Source organism: Scatophagus argus, chromosome 10 (genome assembly GCF_020382885.2).
Source record: "Scatophagus argus isolate fScaArg1 chromosome 10, fScaArg1.pri, whole genome shotgun sequence".
Classification (NCBI taxonomy): domain Eukaryota; kingdom Metazoa; phylum Chordata; class Actinopteri; family Scatophagidae; genus Scatophagus; species Scatophagus argus.
Genome location: NC_058502.1, coordinates 4,556,771 through 4,563,248, shown reverse-complemented (window position 1 = coordinate 4,563,248; position 6,478 = coordinate 4,556,771). Strand labels below are relative to the sequence as shown.

General features: G+C 39.9%; 1 long non-coding RNA gene across 1 annotated transcript; it reads left to right on the top strand.

Annotated features, from left to right (window-relative positions):
* Positions 1 to 2,927: 2,927 nt before the first annotated feature.
* Positions 2,928 to 5,340, top strand: LOC124066551. The gene is made up of 3 exons (XR_006844624.1): positions 2,928 to 3,004; positions 4,843 to 4,977; positions 5,062 to 5,340. It is a non-coding gene; the product is annotated as an uncharacterized LOC124066551 (long non-coding RNA).
* Positions 5,341 to 6,478: the final 1,138 nt, after the last annotated feature.

Below are 6,478 nucleotides of genomic sequence, written 5' to 3'. Positions count from 1 at the left end.
CTTTATGGACTGCTCTTCACCGTCAGCCAACGATAGGGGAGGGATCAGAGAACGCACCGGAAGAAATTAGTTCACGTCAGCTCTCATTTATGATGCGTTTAACTAGTATGTGCTACCGAGAGGAGACGGATTCGTGCAGCTCCATATTTCTGCCCTGCCCATTTCTCCCACTCCTAGTCAAATACGCACTGCCATTTTCATCGAAGGTTATCGGGTCAATAAAACCTCGTGACCTCAGCCAATCATAAAACAGTCAATGCAGGAGAGCACAGATTGATTAAGTTCATAACTCGATTTGAGCTGCGTGGAACCTGGACAATAAAAATTGGACTGATTGTAAATCCAATGCGAAGACATAATCCTAAGAAAATCAAAATGTAAAGTAGATGTTTTTAATGGCATCTTTTTTCATCATGAGAATATGGCCTTTTGACTGGATGACTATTGATATCTTTGATCCACAACCTTTTTCATCAAGATTGTTGCGGCAAGAAGTTGTGGTGCAATTTTAGATTCTGTTAGGGTAGGTCACATGATCTCACCTTATCGCATGCTCCTTTCCACATTCATTTACTTTGCAGAGACTTAGAGCAAAGTTATCAGTGAGGATTGCTTGTTTATGCTTTCAGGGGGGTAAAATCAACCACATCAGCTCTATGCAAGCCATATGTTGGCGGTCCCATTCTCAGAATCAGGCTCACCCAACCTTGGACTCCGACTACCTTAACTTATTCAATTAAAGGGGTCAAGAGTTGATAGCGCTAATTCTGCCCAGTAATGAAGTCTTCTTTCAGGATTTTGGATAAATTTGCTTAAGTCTATGTCGCAAGTCCTTTGAACATATCTGGAGTAATGAGATAAGCAGCTGGCAATGAAAAGCATAAAAAAGATGTTGGTTGACATCTTAAGAAAATGAAACCGAGTTCATTCTAAGACAACAAACAAGGAGGTATTTAAGCATCAGAAAGGCCTATCTTTCAGCTTCTTGTATTCTGTATTTTTAGAAACATGCTTCGTTCAGCCATTTTATTAATAACTGACACTATTTGGAAGACCATACAAATGACAAATTAGTCTCATTAAGGCCATGCTTCCTACTTACTCTCTATTTCTCTCTACTTCACTGTAATGTCATGCTGAAATAGACATAAACTCTAATTTTTTTTTCCTCTAGAAAAAAATGGTCCTCTTGACAAAATTATACTGCACTGTTGTTAATGTAAAGAATAAATGTGACATTATGATAACACATTCAAGGGGGCATTTTCAAGGCGTAGGTCTCAGCAGAGCACCACGGTGGCCTTATACCCACACTGATGGTGCCCATCATCCAACCTGGCAGATGGCTGGTAGCTTGAACAGCTTTCTGGTGTTTAATTATGATCATAATCAAGGGAAATAAAGATCAATTAAAGCGCAAGTGAAACTAATGAAATGCGAGCACCACGAGCAGCCGGACAGTTGTCCAAAATGTTTCTCATAATAAATACAAACTGAGTCCTAAGATAGCATTAGTATAAAGTGCTGGCTTGAACATAAAACACTGGTGTTGACGGCCTTTGTAAAGGAATATTTGTTTCATGTGAAAGCCAATGTGTTCCAGATTCATATTAGAGTTATAATCTGTAACATTCACACATAAATAATGTCCATTTGCTCCCTTCTAAAGCTGCTTTAATGCAATAATGATTTCATATAACAAAAAAGCAATTCAAGACAGACAGAGATGCAAAACAAAAAGAAGTATCTTGCAGATTTGGAACTCATAAGTGAATATATTTAGCTGATATATGTATTTATTCATGACAACAAGCTGACATTTTGGCCTTGTTCCTTCTGTTAAATATTTTAGAGAAGCTTTAACATTCCCAGTTTCCCTGATTTTGATGGAAGTTATTCCGCAATTTGTGTTAATTTACTCTTCAGAGATGGAAATAGCCAGAGCAGCATGTGACTGCTGGCAACAGTTCAACTGCCTTTCACCAAACTGTGTGTTGTACTGCAATACTGCACAGCCCATCTGAGCAAGATGAAGAAGGAGGAAGGGAGAGGAGTGTGGGGGTGGGGGAGTGGGAGAAGAGTTGAGGAGGGTGAGACAGGCAGTGATGGAGGGAGTGGTAGGGGAAAGGGGGAGGCCCAAGAAGACAGATGCCACCACTGTGGCCATGGCATTGTTGGATATTAATAGTCCAGAGCCACATTGTGCCAACCTTATTGGAAATGTGAGTGCTATCATGCTGTGCCTCCATCACACGCTAGCATCAAAATGAAATGAGTAGGGGTGTGAAAAAAAATAGAACTGGTCAAGGGAGATTTCCATGGCCGCTGAGGGGAAGTAAAATGTCGCAATACAGCTTTTACAGCTATGTAAAGTGATTTGAAGTATTTGTGAATGACTTCAGTGGAGGGGACACTGTTAAGTTGTAATTTGTAAAAGTCCCATACACATGTCAAAATGACCTGTTATGTGGAATTGATGTTAAACCTTATTTTAAAGGAATGAGTGATTTAACAGCTGCCCATAAAATGTTACTATGATGAAAGTAAATGAAGGTCAAAACACTCAGTACATTAAACAATATTATATGGCGGATTAGTTTTCCTGTTTTTGCATTTTGTCAGTGTAGCTATTGAATTTTTCAGATAGTGCACATCTCCTTGCAGAATATAAATTTAACAGAGGCCAAAGCATCCTGGAAATATGATGCTATGAGGCAAAAAAAAAAAAAAACCCAAACAGACCCATGACTCTCCCAAATTCCTCGGCTGCAGTGGCACCATTTGCAATGATGAATGGCTTAATAGTATTATCCTAAACAAAAAGTGGGTAATTAGTGGCATTTCCTTTAAAATCCAATGTGGCTTTACTGTATTCTGAGAGCACAGTGCTCCAGTTCAGAGCCGTAATGGCATAATTTGTCTTTTCAGAGAAGGCAGACACACTGCCGCTGATTGAATCACGCTGGAGTGAAACCAAGTCTTCTGTGATACAAGATCAGAGGAGGTATGTATAATTGTTATAGCCATTAAGCTCTGAGGCTGTATACACCGAGCATACAAAATACACTCACATATGGCACACATTGTAGGTTTTGTGCGCAACTGTCATGCACTGAAGCCATATGCTGCCATCCCAACTCACACACCACAAAGCACCGTGTATCTGCAGGCTATTCGTGTCCCATTATTAAGCATGCTGGACAAGCCAAGAACAACATTTTGACCTTTATTAAGCATTTGTTTTTGCATATGAGCAGAGGTGTCAGGGCTGCCTAAGGAGTGTGACTGCAGTTCATAGCAAACCTGACTTCTTCTACATCTTAAGTGCAAAGGTGACAATGTGGCCTGAGGATGGCTGAAAAAGCGATGCGGTGTTGAACACAGAAGGGGTTTGTCCTCAAAGACATCAGGAATTAAAGTTTATTGTTTGCTCAATTTGTGTCAGCTGGACCAGTGATGGCTGAAATATCCTGCTCTGAAAGACAGATCAGTATCCATAATGATTTCAGTCTGCAAACATCATATAAAAGTCATATTTGCATGTAACTTCCTTTCATCCGTGTTATGTAAAGCTGAGTTAGACAAAACATTTCAGTCAACTGCTTTGTAAAATCAGCCACAATGCACAGATTAGGTCTTTAAGAAGAACTGGACTGAACACATCAAGCTGCTTTCTTTAGCTTCTGTTTTACATAATAAAGCTGTCATCTGGAGCTTTTTATTGTTTTTTGTTCATCTCTCAGTGTGTTATAAAAACCAGTTTACATTCTGACATGGCAGTCCACTGATGTCCCTCACAGGACCCCTTACAGCAGTGCAGTATAGCATATCAGCCCTGCGCCGTTATTCCCAGCACCCCTGAATAATTCAACCATGCACCACTGCCCCCTGCACATTGTTTGGAAAATGCAGTAATGAGAAAAACTATAAAACGCCTTAACGGCCGCCTTTGCTGCTGAAAAAAAAAAAAAGAAATATCCTGGATCCAGTCTTTAATAAGAGACACCAGAGAAGATGTCTTACTGGGTGCTTTTTCCCACAGATTTACTGTAAATGAGAGGGAGTGGAAGAACCACAAAGAGGGAAAAAAACTTCAAAAGGATGACCTGCATATTTTTACCCAATTAGATATTTCTAATGTTACTTTTGAGGTGTGATGCTCAGCCAAGCATCCAATGGCAGAACAAAGGAAGGGAATGCGTCGGAGTCTCTCCTGTCTTGATCAACCGGCGATTTCCAAGGTGTAAACATGAAACTGGACAAGGAGGAATTATCTAGACGGGGGGAAACGTTGGCAGGAGTTCAGAGGAGGCTTTGTAAAGTAAACCAGATTTGTTCAGGGGTCTGTGATCAGTTTATTTTCCTAGTCCTACAGTCTTTATACTAGGCTTTCTTGTAATTGTCCTCATGTTTCAGCTAATTTCACATTTCCACAGAGAGAGAGAGAGAGAGAGAGAGAGTAAAGGAAGGCTAAAGGGAGGGAAGAAAGGAATTTGGTAATTTGAGGGAGCAACACCCTCAGACTTTCATATTGCGCTGATGTCATTCTGAATGAAATTGGAAGCATTTAGGGGCAGTTCGACCACAAAACCTCTGAGGTTTTGAGCAGTTTTCTACCACTTTTAGAAAAAAAAAACATTTTAGTTTTATTGTAGAATTTTATTGGATAATTCCTCAACTAATAATTCAGATCAAAAGTACTCTCCATTATCAAATTAATATTGTCATCATGCCTTGGTTCTTCTGTCCATCATTTTTACTCTGCTCCACTATCAAATTAACTAAATTAATTAAATCAAACAGATATTATAAAAACTTTCTGTAACATAAGACATTTTCCAGATAATCCAATTCCTCTGTGCAGGACAAACTTGACCGAGCAGCCGGAAAAGGAACACCTCCGCTCAGTAACGGACCTGCACTTTGAAGCCAGTCCAAGAGGAGCAGCGCGCTACAATGTCACAAAAACTTCTCAAGGTCTTCCATCTAATGTTTCCTTTGAAAGTCTCTGGCCAGATTAGGGCACATGATAATTTGAAACTCAATGAGGTGTGCTTGCAGGTCCCCCTTGCCGACAGTCCAACCTGAAACAGTGTCTCACTCCACAGACATGATGTAACTGCTGTTTGAGCTGAACTCTTCCTGAGTGTAAATGATGTGCGCCCATTCATGTGTGAAGAACTTGGCTTACAATGAAAGGACAACTACATTTAACAAGTTTTTGGACAACACTACTTTTTTGATGTCATGCACAGTAACTTCATCCCCAACACATTGCAAATACTTGCCAATTAACCAAAGTTTGGTATTGTAATGTAAAGTTAATGTTGCTGTGTAACAGATAATTAAAGTCTGATCTGTTGAGAAGCAGGCAAATATTTTTTTAAACAAAACATTATATTTATTTTACTTGTGCAGAGTTTAGTTTATTAGGATCCTACTTTTTTTCATGGACACAGGTATATTCAGCGTGAATAATAATTACGTTTGTTGCTTTACAGTAAACAGATTTGATGCTCATAGTACAAACAGAGGAAGCAGTAGCCTGGAAGTGCCAGATAAGTTGAAACTTTTTGCGTCTTTACGTTCCACTTTTCAGTTTCATTTACGAATTCATCTGGAAACTTGAGCGACATCTCCTTGAAAGTCAAATATTTAGATTCACAGCCACAAATGTCTCAGCTGTCGGCAAACTAAGCCAGTTTGTTGGTTGGTTGAAGTGGACCTGAATACTGGTCTGTTGCTTGGCAGCCGTCATGCCCAAGTGATACACCAACCCATTGTGAGAAGACATGTCATACATGCAGTCCATAGTAGGGAGTTGGTCATACCAGTCATGTGGTACCAGACTTGTTATTAAAAAAGTAGCTCTTAAGGGGATATTTGTGGACCCTGGTATATACTACTGTAGCCTGTCTTTTCCCTTCTCATCATCTCCTGTATAAAAACACAACATGAATAGAAGTAAAAATGACACAAATGGTAGGGAATTATTATTATTATTTAAATCTGGTCCTAATACTGATTATTAATCAGAAACTATATCAGTCTCATAAAGATAAAGTCACCTATGCCCAACGCTTTCACATTATTTTTTAGCTAGGACAGTTAAACTACAAGTAGATGACGGCACAGATCTTTCACATACACAGCGTAGTTAGCATGAACTGCTACATGAACTGCTTTCTTTAACCTGGAGCATTTGTTTACTTGGTTTTGTTGCTACAGAACAAATCAAAGCAGCTCCTGCAGGGCTCGGGATAGAAATGAATGAATATCTCACAAATACCATCACTCTTCACAATCAGCTAAATCCTTCAGGCAAACACACTTACCCTCAGTGATCTCAACTCAAACTCCTGGGGTGGAAGGGAAGGGAGGCGGGAGGGAGGTTGCCTTTTGAAACCGAGAGGAGCTTCTCTGAGCCATTACCCATCAGCCCCTCCACTTTCAGAGGGCTAATCCCAGGGGGAGAGTG